The sequence below is a fragment of the Anolis sagrei genome, chromosome 8 (genome assembly GCF_037176765.1).
Source record: "Anolis sagrei isolate rAnoSag1 chromosome 8, rAnoSag1.mat, whole genome shotgun sequence".
Taxonomy (NCBI): domain Eukaryota; kingdom Metazoa; phylum Chordata; class Lepidosauria; order Squamata; family Dactyloidae; genus Anolis; species Anolis sagrei.
Window position 1 is genome coordinate 9,821,300 of NC_090028.1, and position 23,585 is coordinate 9,844,884.

The 23,585-nt window shown below is 42.3% G+C and overlaps 1 protein-coding gene across 1 annotated transcript in view; it reads left to right on the forward strand.

The window, feature by feature from the left end:
• The first annotated feature begins 22,778 nt into the window (after positions 1-22,778).
• Positions 22,779-23,585, forward strand: part of LOC132783312 (dipeptidase 2-like) — a 48,914-nt gene continuing 48,107 nt past the window's right edge. Inside the window, exon 1 of the mRNA XM_067471023.1 lies at positions 22,779-22,893. The gene's annotated coding sequence lies outside the window, so the exon portion shown is untranslated. The remainder of the gene's footprint in view (positions 22,894-23,585) is intronic.

Sequence of the window (23,585 nt, forward strand, 5' to 3'; positions counted from 1 at the left end):
TTATAGAATCTTGGAAGCTGTAGTTTGATTAGGTACCAGGTGTTTTTGGCAGGAGGTGAAAGATTTTGAGAAACTATATTCCCATGATTCCATAGCATTGAGCCATGGCAGTTGAAGTGGTGACAAACTGTACTGATTCTGCAGTGTAAATGCATCCCAAGTCTCTCCTCCCCATCTACTGATCTCAGTACGCATTACTCTGAACATATTTATTTATGTACTCTGAACATATTTATTTATTTGTATACCGCTCTTCTCAGCCAATTAGGCAACTCAGAGCGGTTAACAATAAGAAGCGGCAAAAATTCAATGCAAACACCATACAACCATTTAAAAGACAATTAACACAATAATACACTAAGCAAATAACATCAATAACCATCAATAAACATCAATAACCAGCTCACTAGCGTCTCATAACTAAAATCATAATCCAAGTTTGTCATCCGTTGTTCCGATTCATTGTAATTCATTGCACTGCCTATTCAAACGCCTGTTCAAATAACCAGGTTTTCACTTTCTTCTGAAATGCCATTAATGAGGGGGCTGATCTGATGTCTGTGGGTAGGGCGTTCCACAGCCGAGGGGCCACCACCGAGAAGGCCCTGTCCCTCGTCCCCGCCAACCATATCTCTCCTTATGAACTACCTAGGACTTTAAGATCATCTGGGGAGGCCCTGCTCTCGATCTTGCCTTCCTCACAGATGCGTTTGGCGGGGACGAGATACAGGGCCTTCTCAATGGTGGCCCCTCAGCTATGGATCACCCTCCCCAGTGATATAAGATTGGCTCCCTCCTTTCTAACATTCCGCAAAATGGTTAAGACCTGGCTCTTCGAACAAGCTTTTTCTACTGGAGCATAATTAGACGTAAACGAATATATGGAATGACTGACAAAGCAACTGGACAACGATTTTAGTAAGGAGATGTCAAGGATCTTGTTTTTACAGATACATTTGCTTTTTATATTACATTTTACATGTTGAATTGTTTTTATAATTGTTTTAACTTTATTTTGATATTTGTTATGGCATCGAATCGCTGCCAACTGTGAACCGCCTTGAGTCACCTCTGGCTGAGAAAGGCGGTATACAAATGTGGTAAATAAATCTATATAAATCAAAATGTAATGTTCCTTTGTAGGATTAACATAACTCAAAAACCACTGGACGAATTGACACCAAATTTGGACAGCATACACCTAACAACCCAATGTATGTCCTTCACTCAAAAAAAATTTGATTTTGTCATTTGGGAGTTGTAGTTGCTGGGATTTATAGTTCACCTACAATCAAAGAGCATTCTGAACTCCACCAACGATGGAAGTGAACCAAATGTGGTACACACGACTCCCATAAACAATAGAAAACACTAGAAGGGTTTGGTGGGCATTGAACTTGAGTTTGGGAGTTGTAGTTCACCTACATCCAGAGAGCACTGTAGACTGAAACAATGATGGGTCTGGACCAAACTTGGCACGGATATTCCATATGCCCAAATATGAACAGAGATGGAGTTTGGGGAAAATAGACCTTGATATTTGGGTGTTATAGTTACTGGGATTTATAGTTCACCTACAATCAACGAGTATTCTGAACCCCACCAACAACAGAATTGGGCCATCCAGTCCAACTTCACCAGGGAAAGAAAATGTAATTAAAGCCCTCCTAACAAAGAGTCATCCAGCCATAGATATAGTTAGATATATATGATTCACAAACACACACACATAGTATCATAGATTTGAAAGGGACCCCTAAAGAAGGACAATTATATGTTGCATGTTCCAGAGTAGGCAAACAGAACTGGAATCTAAGTAGCTTGTCAGAGAGAAAAATGAGGAAATGCTGGGAGTTAGGTGAACAATATGGGCAACCAGTGTGAGGGTGATGAGCGGCTTGAGAAATATGGGGGTCACACCATTAGTTTTGAGATTAGTGTATGAGATTTATTTTTAATTGCTTTGTATTAGTATTAGTATTTGTATTTTGCTTTGTATTGTGGTTGTTATTGCTCGTATTGATGTATTGTGGGCTCGGCCTCATGTAAGCCGGACTGAGTCCCTTGGGAGATGGTAGCGGGGTATAAATAAAGTATTATTATTATTGTGCTGGTACGGCTGTACCAGGAGCTCCAACTTTATTTTCTTTCTGTTATCTGTTTGCAGTCATAGGGCAGGCCACCTGTCCATCATAATTAAGTTTTGGTTCCGCCCCTTGTTCTGGGCTCTGGGAGGGAAAAGAGCCATTTTTTGGGCAGTCTCACATAAGGAAGCTAAACTATAGGACGTAGATCAGCTCGTCCCGTAGAAAAAGCTTCTTTTCTCAAGAACATCCAGGGAAACAGAAACAGAAATTCCAGGGGAAAGGTCCCAAGGCTCTGGCTGAGAGCTCACAGCCTCTCAGCCTCACAGCAATCAGAGGGAAAACAGCCCTGAAGTTTTCAAAGAATTCTCTGAGGGAGGACAGCATTACAGATCCACGGAACTCCAGCTGAAATATCTACAAGCCTCGGCTGGTAGGTCTACTCGATACCCAGACGCATTTGGAAGCGGTAGTAGGACCCACACCGATGAAGCATAGATAGTAAACAGCCTGGGATAGGTTAAAGAGGGCTTTTTCCTACAGAGAAAGTACAGTTAATTAAAGTCAGGTGCCAGTCCATTGAGGACTAGACTAAGAAAGCCTTGAAGTGTTGTTTGAACCATTGAAGATTTGTTGTTTGTTCCATAATAAAGACTTTGTTGTATCATTAAAGACTCTAAAGACCATCACTTCAGAAAAATCCCTGAGAATCTCTCTTTGACGCCCCCTGGCTTCCCGCTGGGCTTAAAGTATATGTCCTATAGAAAAGACAGCTGTTACAGGCCCAGCGCGCGACAGAACAATTATTATTATTATTATTATTATTATTATTATTATTATTGGGTTGTTGTAGGTTTTTCCGGGCTATATGGCCATGTTCTGGAGGCAGTTTTTCTCCTGACGTTTCGCCTGCATCTATGGCAAGCATCCTCAGAGGTAATGAGGTCTGAGGATGCTTGCCATAGATGCAGGCGAAATGTCAGGAGAAAAATTGCCTCCAGAACATGGCCATATAGCCCGGAAAAACCTACAACAACCCATGGATTCCGGCCATGAAAGCCTTCGACAATACATTATTATTATTATTATTATTATTATTATTATTATTATTTTGCCTTAATCTTGTGGTTCTTACATGTTGTTGATGGCCTTATTGGCCTGCTTTCCTATTCCTTGCTCATACAAACTAATTTGTATTGTCTGCTCTTTGCCAGACAATCTCCATTCCAGTTTGAGAGAAACATCAAAAAGTATACTATTGGTAGGATTGGAACATCTCTCCCAGGATTTTGATGTTATAGAGAATAATTTGTCGGGAACAGTTTCCTCCATCTGAAGCAAATCTTGATTGGGGGATTACATAACAATAGCTTGGGCTCCTTTTGATGTTATTTACTGTTCAATACAGGTTTCAGATTTCTGAAAGGCATCAAATTTTTTTGTCTGGATTTGATTAGGTAGTTTGTGGAGCTGCCCTTCATCAGGCCCCTGCAAAAGCACTCTAAAATCACACCGAAGTGGATCTTTGCAGTGAGGCAGGGGGAAAAATACTCAGAATGCCTACTACAGAGACATGACCATTGTTAAGTGGACATCTCTGTTAACAGAACCATTAGCAGCCAAATCCAGTGTGGAATGATTAGCTGGATCATTTACCCTGGCATGCATTTTTTGTGGAATGTACAGACACATTTATTTCTGGGTATCCACGAAGACCCCTGATTTTGGGGAAGCTATTTGGAAATGCTGCTGGATGAATTAATTCTGTTTACTTCTGAATAAGCACACAGAAAACTATCCTGCTACCTTGTAGCATGAATCATAAGAAGCTACTTTCATCAAGGCATAATACCTTTATTTATTTTCAACTAGCTGTCATTTCACTTAGGTGATCCCTCATTGTCCGAGTAGGATTGTCTTCCAAGATTGGTGTACTGGCGGTGGGTCCGTAGGAGACTGTGCAGCCAGGGCTCTGCCGGTATTCAGGCAGAGGTGAATCAAACAAACACCCAGTTTGTATCAAACAGTTTAATTAAAGCAGCACTTACTTTCTGGTTGTTTTAATAGTCCAAAATATAAAACATAAATATAGCACCCAGCCACAGAATATAAAACAAAAACTGATTGTAAATGCTACACTGTAGTCAAAGAGGCCAGTCCAGTGGTCAAATGCCAAGAGTTCAGTGAGCAAAGTCCAGGGATCAAGAGTCTATGCCAGGGGTCCTCAAACTTTTTAAACAGAGGGCCAGGTCACAATCCCTCAAACTGTTAGAGGGACAGATTATAATTTGAAAAAAAGCATGAATGAATTCATATGTACACTGCACATATCTTATTTGTAGTGCAAAAAAATAAATAAAAACAATACAATAATTAAAATGAAGAACAATTTTAACAAATATAACATTATTAGTATCTCAATGGGAAGTGTGGGCCTGCTTTTGGCTGATGAAATAAGATTGTTGTTGTTGTTGTTGTGTGCTTTCAACTTATTTCAGACTTAGGTTGACCATGAGCGAGGTCCAGGTAAATGACCTTGGAGGGCCGTATCCGGCCCCCAGGCCTTAGTTTGAGGACCCCTGGTCTATACCATAGTCAAAAACCAGTCCAAAGATTCAAGGTTCCAGGGTTCAAGTGACAGATCAGGACACTGAAAATCCAGAAACCTGGGGGGAAACCAGCAGCATCTACCACCAAAATAAGACAAATACTCCCAAAGATCAGCCCCAAGGTTAGCTCCTTAAATCCAGTAACACCCAGCTGCAACCTATCCCTTGCCACAGCATATTGCTCCAAAATCCCCTCCGTTCTTTCAGCTGCAGAACCATCTTGCTCTAAGACCCTGTCACGATGCCAGGATTATTTTTTATATATATGTATTATTGTGATAATTTTATGCTTATGTTGTTTTGTTAATTTTATGTTATGCTGTTTACTTTGTATGTTTCGGTGATGTTACATGGAAACCGTCCTGAGTCCCCCTCAGGGAGACAGAGCGGTATATAAATAAAGTTTTTTTAATTATTATTATTCTGCCGGTATTCAGGCAGAGGTGAATCAAACAAAAACTCTTAATTACTTTTACCTGTAAACTGTTACTTCCAAATTACTCAGCCCTTTAGAACTAAGGCTTGCATATTTATTTCTTTATTTAAAACTTTTATATCCTGATCTTCTCTACCTCTGCAGAGGGACTCAGACCGGCTAACAGCAAAGATTCAATGCTAACACTGAAAATCTAAAACATAATACACAACATTAAGTTACCAATTACATTACATAAATTACATAAAATTACAAAAAAGCTGTTCGCCATGATAAAATCGTGTCCAACTCAGTCCGTATGTCCAGTCCATATATTGTGATCAGTACCATTAGTCGATTGCCGGTCTCAGACATTGTGCCGTCGCGCCTGGGGGGGCTATAGATCTTAGTGAAAGAAACATGGGCGTGGCATCTTTTCCCTAGGAGATTGCTTCTTGCCCTCCTTTAGAGAACTGGAACTCTCAAGGATCAATACACTATAGATAACTCAAAATAGGCTTCACAATGAATTATTTTTCTTTGAGATAAACTTGATGTTCCAAAAGGGGGTAAAGAAAATATACATTACAGTCTCTGAAGTCTTGGGTCCAAGGAGTTTTCCAGCTGAGAAGCTTTCCAAGTTCCCTCTTTCTCAATGGCTGTGAATGCCTGAACATTCACAACCCCAGTCCAATAGCCTATATTTGAAAGCACAAAGTCTTCCTCTTGATGCCAAAGGACTGGTTTGAAGGCGCTTAAGATTCCTCAGTGTCATCCAGGGTGATCTGAACATGAAGCATGAATCTTAAGAGTACAAACTTAAGAATTGGTGATGAGAGACGACTTGGCTGAGGGCTTTAGAGCCAAGCCTTTCTCATGTCCATCTACTGAGTTGTCTGATGGTAGAATGAAATGAAAGCACTGCCTTCCTCCCCAGGAAGAGGCAGAGCCAAACAATTGAGCTGGGGAAGCAATTTAACCAGTGCAAAATAACATTGATTGACAGCTATAGATAATCAAACAATTCAACTGTACATTCACATACAAGTGGGGACAGACGCGCCGTCACAGACATCATTCCACAAAAGCTTTGTTGCACAGCCAGGTTTTCACTAGCTTCCTAAAGGTCAGGAGGGAGGGGGCAGATCTAATTTCATTTGGGAGGGAATTCCATAGCCGAGGGGCCACCACAGAAAAGGCCCTGCCTCTCGTCCCCACCAGACGCACCTGCGAAGATGGCGGGACCGAGAGCAGGGCCTCTCCAGATGATCTTAACATTCTTGATGGTTCATAGGGGAGAATACGTTTGGAGAATACATTCGGAGAATACGTTCGGACAGATGGAATGGCATAAATCCTTCCATCACCAAGTGCTAGGTCTGCCACCTCCAATCACCATCAACTGCAGGACATGATACATGACAGACCCCCTCTGTCTGGGACTGAGAGCAGGGCCTCTCCAGACGATCTTAACACTCTTGATGGTTCATAGAGAAGAATACGTTCGGAGAATATGTTTGGAGAATACGTTCGGATAGATGGAAGGGCATAAATCCTTCCATCATCAACTGTGGGTCTGCCACCACCAACCACCATCAACTTCAGGACACGATACATGACAGGCCCCCTCTGCCTGGGCACCCAGAGAATCATCAGGCTCTGCATCTCCAAACCCCACATCTTCGTCAGCTGGCTGAACCACAACAAGCATCTTAAAGAGCTGGATCTGTTTAGCCTGCAGAAGAGAAGGTTGAAAGGAGCCATATTCCAATATGTGAAAGGATGTCATAAGGAGGAGGGTGCAAGCTTGTTTCCTGCTGCCCTGGAGACTAGGACTCAGAGCAATGAGCTGAAATTACAGGAACGGAGATCGCACTTGAACATTAGGAAGAACCTCCGGACTGTAAGAACTGTTCAACAATGGAACTCTCTGCTTCAGAGTGTGGCGGAAACTCCTCAGAGGCTTTTAAACAGAGTCTAGATGGCCACCTGTCAGAGATACTTAGTGCTCTTCCTGCATGGCAGGGGGTTGATCAACATGGCCAATGCGGTCTCTTCCAATTCTATGATTCTATGTTACTTGCTGGCCTTTATAAGGTGGCACAGCTGGTCAGCTAAATCAGTTTTATCAATTTATTAATCTGTCTGCACTTTGTGCACCTTTTACCACTGAGTCAATTGAGTCTTTGAACTATAATAAAGTTTTGATTGATTATAAGGTAACTGCTTGTCAGAGCTTTAGTCCCAGCTTCTACCTGTTTTCTCCCCAGCGAGAGAAAACCAGTGGCTTCTTTTCTCCCCAGGAGCGATTGTACGTGTCTTTGCACTTATGAGAAACATCAGGAGAATATCACAACTTCTCAGCTACCAACTCAGTGTGAAACCAGATATAATATCTTGAATCCTGTTGGTAATGCACACATGTGTAATATCAGACTATAGCTGTGTTTGTCTTTCTGTGCTGCAGATGGGAGATATCTAGCATCTCTGTTTGAAACAATGGAGCCCTCGGTGGTGCAATGGGTTAAACCCTTGTGTTGGCAGGACTGCTGACCGACAGATTGGTGGTTCAAATCTTGGGAGTGGGGTGAGCTCCCATCTGTCAGGTCCAGCTTCTTCTGCGGGGACATAAGAGAAGCTTCCCACAGGATGGTAAAACATCTGGGCGTCCCCTGAGCAACGTCCTTGCAGACAGCCAATTCTCTCACACCAGTTTCTCAAGTCACTCAAAAAAATGTAAACAATCCCCCAATTTACAATGTGGGCACCCCAGAGAATGACCAGTTTCATAGTTCGGTTCAGTGCTGTCTGGATGTAGGTGAACGACAGCTCCCAAACTTAAGGTCAATGCCCACCAAACCCTTCTAGTGTTTTCTGTTGGTCATGGGAGTCCTGTGTGGCACGTTTGGTTCAATTCCATCCTTGGTGGAGTTCAGAATGCTCTTTGATTGTAGGTGAACTATAAATCCCAGCAACTACAACTCCCAAATGTCAAGCTCTATTTCCCCACTCATGCCAGGTTTGGTCCAGATTTATTATTGTTTGAGTTCACAGTGCTCTCTGGAAGTAGGTGAACTGCAACTCTCAAACTCAAGTTCAATGCCCACCAAACACTTCCAGTATTTTCTGTTGGTCATGGGAGTTCTGTATGCCAAGATTGGTTGTTCTATTGTTCGTGGAGTTCAGAATGCTCTTTGATTGTAGGTGAACTATAAATCCCAGCAACGACAACTCCCAAATGTCAAGCTCTATTTTCCCCAGACTCCACCAGTGTTCACATATGGGCATATTGAGTTTTCATGTCAGGCTTGGTCCAGACTTATCATTGTTTGAGTCCACAGTGTTCTCTGGAAGTAGGTGAACTACAACTCTCAAATTCAAGGTCAATGCCCACCAAACCCTTCCCATATTTTCTGTTGGTCATGGGAGTTCTGTGTGCCAAGATTGGTTCAGTTCTATCGTTGGTAGAGTTCATAATGCTCTTTGATTGTAGGTGAACCATAAATCCCAGCAACTAATACTCCCAAATGTCAAGCTCTATTTTCCCCAAACTCCACCAGTGTTCACATATGGGCATATTGAGTTTTCATGCTAAGTTTGGTCCAGACCTCTCATTGTTTGTGTCTACAATGTTCTCTGGATGTAGGTGAACTACAACTCTCAAACTCAAGTTCATGTCAGTGGTATCTCCACACAGCAAGGCAAGGAAACACGTCGATCACAGTCTCCTTTAGCCTATAAACAAATTTATTGTACAACTATTTACATTAGAACTATTTACTTCGTAAAACTGCTTCCTCTCCATCCAGCAGCTACATCGTGAACACAGAACATGATTCTATCAGCATTAGTCCACACCTCCTGCATTCCATAGTGACATATGACGTACGACGCACTAAGCTGCCTCCATTAGCTCTAAACACTTTGATTTATGACCTCTCTAGGAATGCAGATTCCCTTTCATGGTTCAGTTAACTCTTTCCACACAGGAATTACACTCGCCACATAGCATTACATTTTAAACATACAAACACACTTTGAAATCTACATTACACATTTTCAAAACACATCAACAGTTCAATGCCCACCAAACCCTTCCAGTATTTTCTGTTGGTCATGGGAGTTCTGTGCACCAAGATTGGTTCAATTCCATCATTGGTGGAGTTCAGAATGCTCTTTCATTGTAGGTTAACTATAAATCTCAGCAACCACAACTCCCAAATGACAAAATCAACCCCCCCCCCCCCCCCGGCATCCCCACCAGTATTCAAATTTGGGTGTATCGAGTATTTGTGCCTAATTTGGTCCAGTGAATGAAAATATATCCTTCATATCAGATATTTACATTACAATTCAATGAAAATAATTTAATGGTTGGGGGTCACCACAACATGAGGAACTGTATTAAGGGGTTTGGCTTTAGGAAGATAGAGAAACCCTAATCTAGATGCACAAATACATACTGGAGCTGGAGAGGAGAGAGAGAAAGAGAGAGAGAAATCATACATATATTCAACACCAACTTCTTGGAAACTTATAGGTGGGTTTTATATCAATAGTAAAGCCATTCATTTCTGAGAATCTGATTAAATTGAGCTGAGGTTCATTACTGCTGTGCTTTACTGCCGCCAGAACATTCAAGTGCTGTGACAACTCATTTTCCTTTGAAATCCACTCAGACAGAGATATTTGTGCCGCTGAATTCTGCAATGCACTTTCCCCCCTGAAAAAGCATATTTCAGATAACAAAGCCTGTGTGGAAGAAGCTCCTTTTTACCAAGTCTTTTTATGTCTGTCCAGTCCTCCCCTTTCTTCCTTGACCTAGAGCTCTCAGGTTGAGATGTTTCTAACCACTACAACTATAAATCTCAGGAATCCAAAAGGACAGGACCATCATGATTAAAGTGCAATGTCAGTGCTGTGATTGTGTATTGTGAAAGGACTTCTTGAGGTTACCGTAGATCAGGGGTCCTCAAACTTTTTAAACCGGGGGCCAGTTCACTGTCCCTCAGACCGTTAGAGGGCCGGACTATAGTTTTTTTTTTAAAAAAATCAATAAAAAAATTCCTATGCACATTGCACATATCTTATTTTGCTGTGTGGGAAGGGTTCTTTCTCGCCCTCTTTAGGCAGTAATTCCAGGAGCAGAGAATGAGAAATCTTCCTATTTCTAGTCTGAACAAAATCTGGCTACCAGTATTTAAAAAAACTCTAAAATTATAACTGTAAATAAAGAACAACACTCAAACACAGGGGAACTCCAGACAAGAAACAATCAGGGCCAGCTAATCACCTCTCAACAAAGGATTCTCCCTAAAAACTGTCAGGCTATGAAATGGTAATCACGGTGACCAATTGAAGCATTCATACCTACCTCCAACAGACAAGAGTTCTTTCTCCCACCCTGGATCTTCCACAATTTTCCCAGTTAAAGGTTTTCCTCTGACATGAAGTCCAGTCGTGTCTGACTCTGGGGTGTGGTACTCATCTGCATTTCTAAGTCGAAGAGCCGGCGTTGTCCGTAGATACCTCCAAGGTCATGTGGCCGGCATGACTGCATGGCGCGCCAGGGCAGCCTCCCTTGGCTGGCTCATGCTGCCCATCGGGCCTGACGGATAGCGTGAGCCTGCTAAGGGAGGAGCAGCCCCGTGTGGCCTACTCGCGTGTAAAGCACGTCGCAAGATGCTTTACGTGCAAGTAGGCCACGCGGAGCAGCTGCCCTTGGCTGGCTCACGCTGCCCATCAGGCTTGACGGATAGCGTGAGCCTGCCAAGGGAGGAGCAGCCCCACACGGCCCACTCGTGCGTAAAGCACCTCGCGAGATGCTTTACTCGCGAGTAGGCCACGCAGATCAACTGCACTTGGCTGGCTCACGCTGCCCATCCGGCCTGACGGATAGCGTGAGCCAGCCAAGGGGGGGGGGCACTGTGTGTGGGGGGGGGGTGCTCCTCCTCTGCGGGCCAGATAAGTGCCCTTGGCGGGCTGGAAGTGGCCCGCGGGCCGTAGTTTGGGGACCCCTGCCATATATACTCGAGCATAAGCCGACCCAAATATAAGCCAAGGCACCTAATATTACCAGAAAAGTTGGGGAAAACATATTGACTTGAGTCTAGGCCAAGGGTGAGAAATGTAGCAGCTACTGGTAAATTTCAAAATAAAAATAGATACCAATAAAATTACGTTAATGGAGCCATCAGGAGGTTTGTGATTATTTACATAAAACTGTAATTTAAGATAAGACTGTCCAACACTGATTCAACCATTAGTCTAACCTTCTTCAATATAAGTGTGCTTATGCATCTTTCTAATAATAATAACAATAATATTTTTTTCTCATGTCAGGAGCAACTTGAGAAACTGCAAGTTACTTCTGGTGTGAGAGAATTAGCCGTCTGCTAGGACGTTGCCCAGGGGACGCCTGGATTATTTGATGTTTTTATCATCCTTGTGGGAGGCTTCTCTCATGTCCCCGCAAGAGGAGCTGGAGCTGATAGAGGGAGCTCATCTGCCTCTCCCCGGATTCGAACCTGCGACCTGTCGGTCTTCAGTCCTGCCGGCACAGGGGTTTAACCCACTGCACCAAATAATAAATGGTAATAATAAAAGAGTAAAATAATGTAAATGTAATAATAACAATAATAAATAAATAATAGAGTAAAATAATAAATACAATAATAATAAATAGAGTAAAATAGTAAATGTAATAATAACAACAATAATGGAGTAAAATAATAAATGCAATAATAATAAATAGAGTAAAATAATAAATGCAATAACAATAAGTAGAGTAACATAATAAATGTAATAATAATAATAATAATAATAATAATAGAGTAAAATAATAAATATACTTGAATATATATGGTACCTTCAAATACAGGGCCAACTTCTATGAAGTAGGACACATTGCCACCCAAGTTTGAACATATTTAATATTGTTTGTATACGCTTGCTTTATGAGCTACATAGTACTGGAGAGCAAACTGAACACGACACAAGGTCGCAGTCTTCCCTGCTGTAGGTAAATGAATACGCAGCCTTTCATTTAAAGTATACACATTATTCCTGAATGTGTATGCAAACATATGCAGACTATGAGACTGTTGTTGATGTGGTTCCTTTCTTTCTTTAGGTCATCTCCAGCCCCATTTTACTATGGCACTCTTTGACAACCCCAATTCCAATGGCCTATATTTTGAAAGCACAAAGCCTTCCTCTGGTGCCAAAGAACTGGTTTGAAGGTGCTTGAGACTTCTCAACGTCATCCAGGTTGATCTGAACATGAAGCATAAGTCTCAAGGGTAGGAACCTCAGAATTGGTGCTGAGAGATAACTTAATCAAGGGCTTCAGAGCCAAGTCTCTCTCTCACGTCCATCTGATAGAAAGTTTGATAGTGGAATGGAAAAGGAAACACTGTCCTGCTCTCTAGGAAGAGGTGGGGTCAAACAATTGAGCAGGAGGAGCAATTCAACTGGTGCAAACAACATTGATTGACAGCTATAAATAACCAATCAATCCAACTATACATTTACAGGGTAAAAAGGCAAAATCAGGCATGATACAACAGTTCAAATCCTGTAACTTACAGTTCTACATATAGGTGGCGCCACTCGCGTCGTCACAATAGATAGAGTTTATTAAAGAGTTAAATGTGATTGAGTTTAGGGGTTTGGTTTGGTCTTGATCTGCTGATGCTTTGAACTTGCACAAGTCCGAAAAGAGTTTTTTAAAACGGTAAAATCATATATTTATTTCTGTGCCCTTGGTGAACTGCAAATCTTTTTTTGAGGGGGGGGGGAGGTTACCGTGGCTCAATAACATTGCCAAAAATGACATAGTGGACTCTTGGTATCTACTGGGGTTTGGCTTCAAGATCTCCATGGATTCCAAAATAAATGGATGCTCAAGTCCCGTTATACACAATTATGATTCATAACAATAGCAAAATTACAGTTATGAAGTAGCAATGAATACAATTTTATGGTTGAGGGTCATCACAAAAAATGAGAAAAATGAGAAAAATGTATAATATCACAAAGGACTACCACCTCACCCGCCTCATAGGAAACCTGCTACAAAAAAGGAGCTTTTTGTTGTGTTCCAGGGCCAGAGAAGCAGATGGCGGAAACAGAAGAACAGCCTGCCTCAGGGGAGCATGCTTGCCCTATCCATGTTCAACATCTACACAAATGACCAGCCACTGCCAGAAGGGACAGAGAGTTTCATGTATGCTGATGATCGTGCCATTACTGCTCAAGCAGGGAGCTTTGAGATGGTTGAACAGAAGCTCTCTGAAGCTCTAGGTGCTCTTTATGCCTATTACAGGGAAAGCCAGCTGATCCCTAATCCATCTAAAACACAGACATGTGCTTTTCACCTTAAGAACAGACAAGCTTCCCGAGCTCTGAGGATGACCTGGGAAGGAATCCCACTGGAGCACTGCAGCACACCCAAATACCTGGGAGTCTCTCTGGACCGTGCTCTGACCTACAAGAAGCACTGCCTGAACATCGAGCAAAAAGTGGGTGCTAGAAACAATATCATACGAAAGCTGACTGGCACAACCTGGGGATCACAACCAGACACAGTGAAGACATCTGCCCTCACACTATGCTACTCTGCTGCTGAGTACGCATGCCCAGTGTGGAACACACCTCACCACGCTAAAACAGTAGATGTGGCACTTAATGAGACATGCCGCATTATCACAGGGTGTCGGCGCCCTACACCACTGGAGAAATTACATTGCACCACCTGACATCCACCGGGAAGCAGCAGCCAATAGTGAAAGGACCAAGGCAGAGACCTCTCCAGCTCATCCCTTGTTTGGGTATCAGCGAATTAAACCTAGAAATAGTTTTCTAAGATCTACAGAGACATTCGCTGGAACACCTCAGCAAGCGAGAGTCCAAAAGTGGCAGGCTCAAACCCAGAACCTCAACCAATGGCTGATACCAAATGAGAGACTCCCCCCTGGGCACAAAGAAAACTGGGCAACTTGGAAGGCGCTGAACAGACTGCGCTATGGCACCACGAGATGCAGAGCCAACCTTAAGAAATGGGGCCACAAAGTGGAATCCACGACATGTGAGTGTGGAGAAGAGCAAACCACTGACCACCTGCTGCAATGCAACCTGAGCCCAGCCACATGCACAATGGAGGACCTTCTTATAGTAATACCAGAGGTACTCCAAGTGGCCAGATACTGGTCAAAGGACATTTAATCAACTACCAAACTCGCCAATTTTGTATTTTGTCTGTTTGTTTGTTTGTTTTGTTCTGTTAGAAATGTAATACAGTTGACTGGTTGCCCTGACACGACAAATAAATAACCACAACATGAGGAAGTGTATTAAGGGGTCACGGCATTAGGGAGGTTGAGAAACACTGCAGTAAGCAATGGTCATTAAACTGGTGTCCAACTGCATTAATTCACCCAAAAGAGAAGCAGAGGGTACAGAAGGAATTATGAAACACAAGAAACGGATGGAGGAGAAGTGGAAAGAGAAAAAAGAAGGAAAGAAAGTAGAAAAAGAAAGAATGCGTGGGTGTTTATGGCACATGAAAAATCTCCTAAGTGGGAGACAGAGAAGGAAGAGGAAATAAATAGGATATTTGAGGTTGATTGCACCTATAACACTGCTGTCATGTCAACATAGATTACTTTCAAGTGAGTAGAGGAGAAGACGTCTCGTGAATGCAAATTGTACATCTTTTCAATTTTGTGTCAGAATTTATAATTCAGACAATAGGTCCTGAGAAACAGAAGGAAATTATGCAGAATATTGAGCGAAGGCAACAGAGAACAAGACAGAAACAACAGCAGAACATTGGACTCCCTGCAGCTATTAGTGATTTGTCTGTTTTTCCAAAATATTTCCAACCGAGAGAGGAGAATTATTCATGCTGGTTGCTGTTCGTGGAAACGATATTTTGTCCGGCTTTTAGTCTATCCCTATTGATAATGTTCTTTGTTTCTTGCATCATGCCTCTGCATGTGTTTTTTCTTCTTCTTCTGTCAGTGTATTTGATAGATGAATGTTCAAGTTAGTTAAAAACCCATGCTGATAGCCATGCAGCTCTGGACATGAACTAGTTAAGCAATTGGAATGTGAAGGAGCATGCACAAACATGACCTTTTAGAGATCACAACCTTTTGGAAAATCAGAATTCTCCATAGCCTTTTGGAAGTGTGACCCTTTTGGAGTGCCATTCACACTACTTGTGCCTGGAAAGTGAAGGAGCGTGTGCAGACATGACTTTTTAGAGACCATAACCTTTTGGAAAACCAGAATTCTCCATAACCTTTTGGAAGCGTGACCCTTTTTGGAGTGCCATTCACACTATTTGTGCCTGGAATGTGAAGGAGCATGCACAGATATGACCTTTTAGAAACAATAACCTTTTGGAAAACCAGAATTCTCCATAGCCTTTTGGAAGCGTGACCCTTTGGAATGCCATTCACACTATTAGTGACTGGAGCATGCACAGACATGACCTTTTAGAAACCATAACCTTTTGGGAAATCGGAATTCTCCATAGCCTTTTGGAAGCGTGACCCTTTCTGAGTGCAATTCACACTACTAGTGCGTGGAATGTGAAGGAGCATGTGCAGACATGACTTTTTAGAGACCATAACCTTTTGGGAAATCAGAATTCTCCATAGCCTTTTGGAAGCATGACCCTTTTGGAGTGCCATTCACACTACTAGTGCCTGGAATGTGAAGGAGCATGTGCAGACATGACTTTTTAGAGACCATAACCTTTTGGGAAAACCAGAATTCTCCATAGCCTTTTGGAAGTGTGACCCTTTTGGAGATTAATTGCCATTAACACTGTTTGAAATAATCGTAAACCTTTTGTAAAGTATGATCTTCCTGAGAAGAATTACTTATTCAAGTGAATCTTCTCCTTAGTGGTAAATATCCACTAGTATTCATACAAGGCAATTTAGGTTTCTCGGTTGTTAGACTGATATACCTGGTTATCTCTCAGAACTGTTAGGAACAAATATATGCCAATGCATAAAATATATAGCAGATCTTCAGAAGTGTTATTTCAGTTGCCCAAAAACATCCACTCTCCCATAAAATATATTGCTCTCAATAGACGAAAAATAGGTAGTCTTAGTTAAAAGTAACATAGTTGATATACTTACAAACTTCATGTATTTGGCATAAAGGTATATTTCCAGCTGACCTAGCAACTCAACCATATCTTCTAGTCTCTTGATATGAGTTGCCTTCACATGATTTTTTTCTCACATATAAAAATTGAATGTCACCCACCAGCTCGTGCAAAATATGATCAGGATCGTTCCTTGCATTGTTGCAAATGGCAATGGCACCTGAATGTTTGAAGATGACCGGTGCCCTGGAGATGCTGAGGGCAGCCGCTACACTTGTGTTGGAGGTGTGAGATTAATCTATTATCATCCTCAGCCGATTCATGTCTCTTACAATTTCCTAGCACAATACGAGACTGTTCTGTTACTCAAAACAAAATTGCAATTTCACATGTATTTCATAGCAGCAACAGCACATTGATCACATTCTTGTACCTGAAGGTGAATGTGTGAAAAAGGCCAGAAAATCATGGCCTATCTTTGTGATATAGGTGATGTACTCTGGCGTGAAGTCACCTTAGCACCCTGTACCAACTATACAGTTTATTGAAGAAAGCAAATATAAAAAAGCAGAAGACAAAAAGCAATGTAAAAAAGCAATGTCCAAAAAGCAATAGGAAAAAGGCTTACAGAAGGCAATAGTCCAAACATCAAAGTTCTGTTCAAAAAGGACAAGGTACATGAAAAAAAAAATCAGGAATCAAAACATAGGCATCAATCTATAACCAGCAACACAGGAACTTCTTCCAAAATGTGAATGCATGAACATGAGCACAAGACTTTCCTAAAGATCTTAGATGTAGACTTTAACATGGAATAAGAACAAGATTCAAGGTGTACACTGTAACGCAGTGTTGCCTGCTCTAACCCTTTCAGTAAACAATACTTTAATTTAAGGTCCACAAGCCACAAAGTCATGCCTTTGACATCTGGTCTGTTTCAAGGATTTCTCACAGAGACTCTGTGATCTCCGTAATCTGACTCCCTCTTCCCAGAGATCAAGTCTCAAACTCCTATTGACCTCAGATGTTTTCCCAGGGGAAAGATCTTTCCCTTCCAGCTCCTTATCTTCTGTTGCCAAGGAATGACCAGGGGAAAGGTCTTCTCTATCTGCCGATGCCCAAGCATCTCCATCTCCTCCCTGCTCTGCAGCCATTTCTCTCTGACCAGACACAGACCCATCCTCCCAGACAAAATAATGACCCAAAATCTCCTCATTTCCCACACCAGAAAGCCCATCATTCCGCACATCTTCTGACTGGACTTCTCATCTTCAGCCTCAGGCAGAACCACAACAATAGGAATGAAAGGGATAGAAGCAAAAAGAAAAAAGAAAAAGAAAAAAAAGGAGATTCCATCTGAACATTAAGAAGAACTTCCTGACTGTGAGAGCTGTTCAGCAGTGGAACTCTCTGCCCCGGAGTGTGGTGGAGGCTCCTTCTTTGGAAGAGTTTAAACAGAGGCTGGATGGCCATCTGTCGGGGGTGCTTTGAATGCAATTTTTCTGCTTCTTGGCAGAATGGGGTTGGACTGGATGGCCCATGAGGTCTCTTCCAACTCTATGATTCTATGATTCTGTGTTACAGCATATAGCCACAGCAACCCAGAGACGCTGGCCATGAAAGCCTTCAACAACTTTAATCTTGTTTTACATTGCAGAATTACATGATTTCCTCCTCTGTTACTCTTTTTTAAGTATATGCATAGCTAAAACTTCTATGATTACAGGCTGTATGGTGGGACTATTAGAGAGTTGGGGCTGCTCTTGAGCTCTCTGGCGAGGTATCTTGACAAACTACAAATCCAATCACAGAATGAAGACATAGCAGTTCAAGCAGTATCAGTCTGCTGTAACAGTGTTGTACAGGTTGAGCGTCCCTTATTGTTTGCAATCAAACGTGTTTTGAATTTTGGATTTCTTTTCAGATTTTGGAATTCTTTTATTTGTATATACATAAGAGGGTTGAATGAAAAGTAATGCCTCCACCTTAGTTACTTGGATTTGGATGGGAATATTTTAATAAATCAAATGCAGAAATAATCTTTAGAATGTGCTCTTTAACTACCACTATTCACTTTTCCACATAATCACCAGACAATTGGATACATTTCTGCCAACAATGAACAAGTTTTCTGAAGCCGTCACGGAAGAAGTCAGTGCGTTTTCATTTCAGGTGTTAGCATCCTGGGTACCCATCGTGCACAGATCTTCCGATAGCTAAGCAAAGCAATAATGGGACCCACACGTTCTTGTGAAATGCTGATTATGCTTGAAACTTCTCTCTGAGTGATACGACGATCGTCCTGAATCAATCTGTCAATCTTTTGCTTGTGAAACTCGGTGGTTGCTGTCACAGGACGCCCAACTCTTTGTTTGTCACGCAAGTCAGGTGTTCCCACCTCAACATCTTTAAATTTACTTGGCCAACAATTCACAGTACTCACATCAATACAATCACCATAAACAGCTTGCATTCTCTGATGAATCTCCTTTGGGGTGACACGTTCTGCTGTCAAGAATTCAATGACTGCACATTGCTTAAGTTACATTGACCAACCGTCTGCACAGGGTTCCATACTTCACACTTTAACAACCCAATCATTCAATGCTAAGGCTTCCCACCAAAATGGAACTGTAGAGGAGAGTCTACTGAATAAGCCAGTACCTGCCGCATACCAGTAGGAATTACTGAAAAGTAGGAATTCAACTCTCGTATCTTGGAGGTGGGACCCAAGTACATAATTTTGGTTTTGGAGTATTTCAGATTTCAGAAGTCCAGATAAGGGATGCTCAGTCTGTATAGGCATATTTTGAGTCTTCTGTAATATCTACTAAACAGCTTGGATGCATGCTATCTCCAGCTCAGTCATTAAAGCCCTTGTGCTTTGCTACTCTGCTGCTGAGTACGCTTGCCTAGTGTGAAACACATATCTAAAACAGTGGATGTGGCTCTTAATGAGACATGCCTCATTATCATGGAATGTCGATATCCAACACGGCTTGAGAAATTATACTGTTTAGCCGGTATCGCGCAAACTGACATCTGCCAGGATGTTTCAGCCAATAATGAAAGGACCAAGGCAGTGACATCTCCGGTCCATCCTGTTTGGATATCATACATACAAGATTTATTATGGTCAATGACCAGCATCAAAAAAATGTACAAACGTCAGGATAGGCACATATACATTTGGGTATTAAGAAACAATGTCAAAGCAAAATTAAAAACTCAGTATTGAATAAGATAGTATTAAACATTTAGATGCTAAAATGACAATGGTAAAACTGAAATAAATATTAAAACTTTCTACGACTGTGACAGCATCTTGCTCCGACAAGCTATTGCTGCTGCACAGAAGCTAGCAACCCTGGCAGTGACCTTGGACATCAGCCAGCATGCCAACGCCTTAAATCAAGAAATAGTTTTCTAAGATCTACAGAGATACTTGCAGGAACACCTCAGCAAGTGAGAATCCAATAGTGGCAGGCGAAAACTCGGAACCTCAATCCATGGCTGATACCCAATGAGAGACTCTCCCTGGGCACACAGAAGACTGGGCGACTTGGAAGATGCTGAACAGGCTGTGTTCTGGCACCACAAGATGCAGAGCCAACCTTCAGAAATGGGGCCACAAAGTGGAGTCCATGACATGTGAGTGCTGAGAAGAGCAAACCACGGAACACCTACTACAGTGCAGCCTGAGCCCTGCCACATGCACATGCATGACTTCTCTGGATCTAGGATCACTTAACCAGTTTACAGATCCACCTAACCGTACTTTTGCCTAGCCCACATTTGACTAGTTTCTTTGCCAGAAGGTCATTGGGGACCTTGTCGAAGGAAGGCCTTTCTGAAATCCAGATATGCTACGCTTTGCTGAATCCTTCTTGTCCTAGGGATATTGGAAATTACTTAGGATTCCCTTTGCTCCTGCCTAACTTTGTGATGGAGTTGCATCTGTTTCCAGGGCCGTAGCCAGAAAAAAAATTTGGGGAGAGTTGAAAATTTGGGGGGGCGGGAAGAGATTTGAAAATTTCGGGGGGGGGGGGTTGAAAATTTCAGGGAGGGGGTTGAGCCCCTAACCCCCTCCCCCCTCGCTACAGGCCTGTCTGTGTCCCTAGGATGGAGAAGGTTCAGAGCTGGCATAATCTGTCTCTTCTCATGCCCTCTCTGTCCTTTATTTGGTTTTGCAAGCAGTTCTGGTAGCAGTTCTAGCTGCTGGTACGAAAACCTTTCTGCCAGCAGAGAGCACTCCTGCCTGCAAATAGAAGAGCCTTAATGCTTTTGTCAGGAGAGTATCATTTTTCACAGGCAGAGGAAAGTGGTAACAGATCCTAACACCATCTGTAAGCAAAATATGACACTGAAACTTTATTTAAAACTAGCCGTCCCCTGCCAAGTGTTGCTGTGGCCCAGTCAGGTGATGTGGAAAACAAAGTAATGAGAAAGTATTGGTTTCTCATTACGTAATTCAATATGTAATTTCTTTATGCTTGTGGGGAAACAGCATTTCTTGTTTCTTTGTCAGTGTTGATGTGGAGATTGTCTGGCTTGCCTACTCTGGAACATGCAGCATATAATTGTCCTTCTTTAGGCGTTCCTTTCAAATCTATGATACTACATCTGTCATATATTTATATGTGTGTGTGAATCATATATATTTCTATCTATATCTATGGCTAGATGGCTCTTTGATTATGTTTTCTTGCCCTGGTAAAGGGAGTTGGACTGGATGGCCTTAAGGCAGCACTTCTCAACCTGGGGGTCGGGACCCCGGGGGGGGGGGGGTCACTCTCCAAAACTCAAGGTCAGTGCCCATCAAACCCTTCCTGTGTTTTCTGTTGGTCATGGGAGTCCTATCTACCAAGTTTGATTCAATCCTATCGTTGGTGGAGTTCAGAATGCTCTTTGATTGTGGGTTAACTATAAATCCCAGCAATTACAACTCCCAAATGACAAAATCAATTTTTTTGAGTGATGGTCACTCCTTGGGTTAGTAGGTGCTTTGTGGCAATTAGTAGGTGTCTTGTGGCAACTAATTGTGGCAATTAGTCCAGCAGTTTTTGAGTTATGATGTCACTCAAATATATATGAATGTTTGTTTTGAGTGAATATATATATTTGATGGTCTTAGGAGCCCCTTTGCCAGAGAAGGCTGAAGATCTCTCCGCCTGTCTTTCTATTCCTTTTTTGGAAACAGACAGCGAATCCTCCTACCAAAAGCCCTCCTATGCTGTGATTGGCCTCAGCAAGGGGCCAAGCAGGGAGGGGAGAGCAGGCATGCCCAGTGCATGGCAGTATGGTGCACATGTGCGGGTGAGGAAGAGTGTGCGAGGCTGGAGGAAGGCTCGCATTAGCAAATCCCTTCAAGGCATGGGGGTTCTGTGTGAGAAGTTTGGCCCAATTCTATTGTTGGTGGGGTTCAAAATTGTCCTTGATTGTATGTGAACTATAAATCCCAGCAACAACAACTCCTAAATCTCAAGGTCTATTTTTTCCCAAACTCCACCAGTGTTGACATTTGGGCATAATGAGTGTTTGTGCCAAGTTTGGTCCAGATCCATCATTGTTGGAATCCATAGTGCTCTCTGGATGTAGGGGAACTACAACTCCAAAACTCAAGGTCAATGCCCACCAAACCCTTCCAGTGTTTTCTGTTGATCATGTGCGTCCTGTGTGCCAAGTTTGGTTCAGTTCCATCGTTGGTGGAGTTCAGAATGCTCTTTGATTGTAGATTAACTATAAATCCCAGCAACTACAACTCCCAAATGGCAAAATCAATTTTTTGAGTGATGGTCACTCCTACCAAACCTTTCCAGTATTTTCTGTTGGTCATGGGAGTTCTGTGTGCCCAGATTGGTTCAATTCCATCATTGGTGGAGTTCTTCGTGCTCTTTGATTGTAGGTGAACTAGAAATTCCAGCAACTGCAACTCCCAAATGGCAAGATCGATCCACCCAACCCCACCACTATTCAAATGTGGGCATATTGGGTATTTGTGCCAAATTTGGTCCAGTGAATGAAAACACATCCTACATATATGATATGTACATTACGATCCATAACAGTAGCAAAATTACAGTTATGAAGTAGCAACGGAAATAATTGTATGGTTGGGAGTCACCACAACATGAGGAACTGTATTAAGGGATTGCGTCATTAGGAAGGTTGGGAAATACTGCTCTAGGAGGGTTGCCATCAGTTGGAGGTGACTTGGAGGAACATAACAATGAACTGACCCTTTTCTAGGGACTGATCTCAAGGTAATACTGAAGCTGGCTGGAAATGAATCCTAGATTCATGTTGCAAGGTGTCAAGAATCCTAGAGAAAAGAGTTCTCTAGGAATGCCAGGATTTTCCAGTACAAATCTATGGTCAACTTCTGATGCTCCCTCTTAAATGGCCAAGGGATTGGAAGCTGCCTTACATTTTGAAAACTCACATTGGGAGAAGTTGAAATAACCCCACATTTCATCCAAATGCTCAAACTGATGGAATGATCTGCTTATTTTGTCCTAGCAAATGGTGAAGGAAATGAACCAACTAGAGATGATGATAGACTTATCTCCTACATCTCCAGCAACTGCCATGTCCGTTCTCAGTATCTCCAAAGCGACAACTCAAAACAACATCCCGGATGATATTTTGCAACTTCTGGTAAGTGTGTCTTCTCTTGTGTCTATGAAAAAAATCACACAAAGAGGATAGCAGCAGGAGGAAGGTACTCCACTTAGGCAGTAAAAATAAAATGCAAAGATACAGAATGGGGAACGATTGGCTCAAGAACACCACGTGTGAAAAAGATATTGGAGTCCTCGTGGACAACAAGTTAAACATGAGCCAACAATGTGATGCGGCGGGAAAAAAAGGCAATAGGATTTTGGCCTGCATCAATAGGAGCCTAGTGTCTAGATCCAGGGAAGTCATGCTACCCATGCTCTATTCTGCCTTGGTTAGACTACACCTGGAATATTGTGTCTAATTTTGGGCACCACAATTGAAGAGAGATGTTGATAAGCTGGAATGTGTCCAGAAGAGGGCACCTAAAATGATCAAGGGTCTAGGAACAAGCACTATGAGGAGCGGCTTAAAGACCAGGGCATGTCTAGCCTGAAGAAGAGAAGGCTGAGAGGAGACATGATAGCTATGTATAAGTAGCTATCCCGTCAGCTATGCTGACAGGGGATAGGGAAAAGGCAGAACTGCTTAATGCGTTCTTTGCCTCAGTCTTCTCACAAAAAGAAAACCATCTTCAACCTCAGCAAGATGGAGTGGGTGAGGGATTAGAGGACATCCAACCCCAAATTGGGAAACAAGTCGTCCAGGAATACCTGGCCGCTCTAAATGAG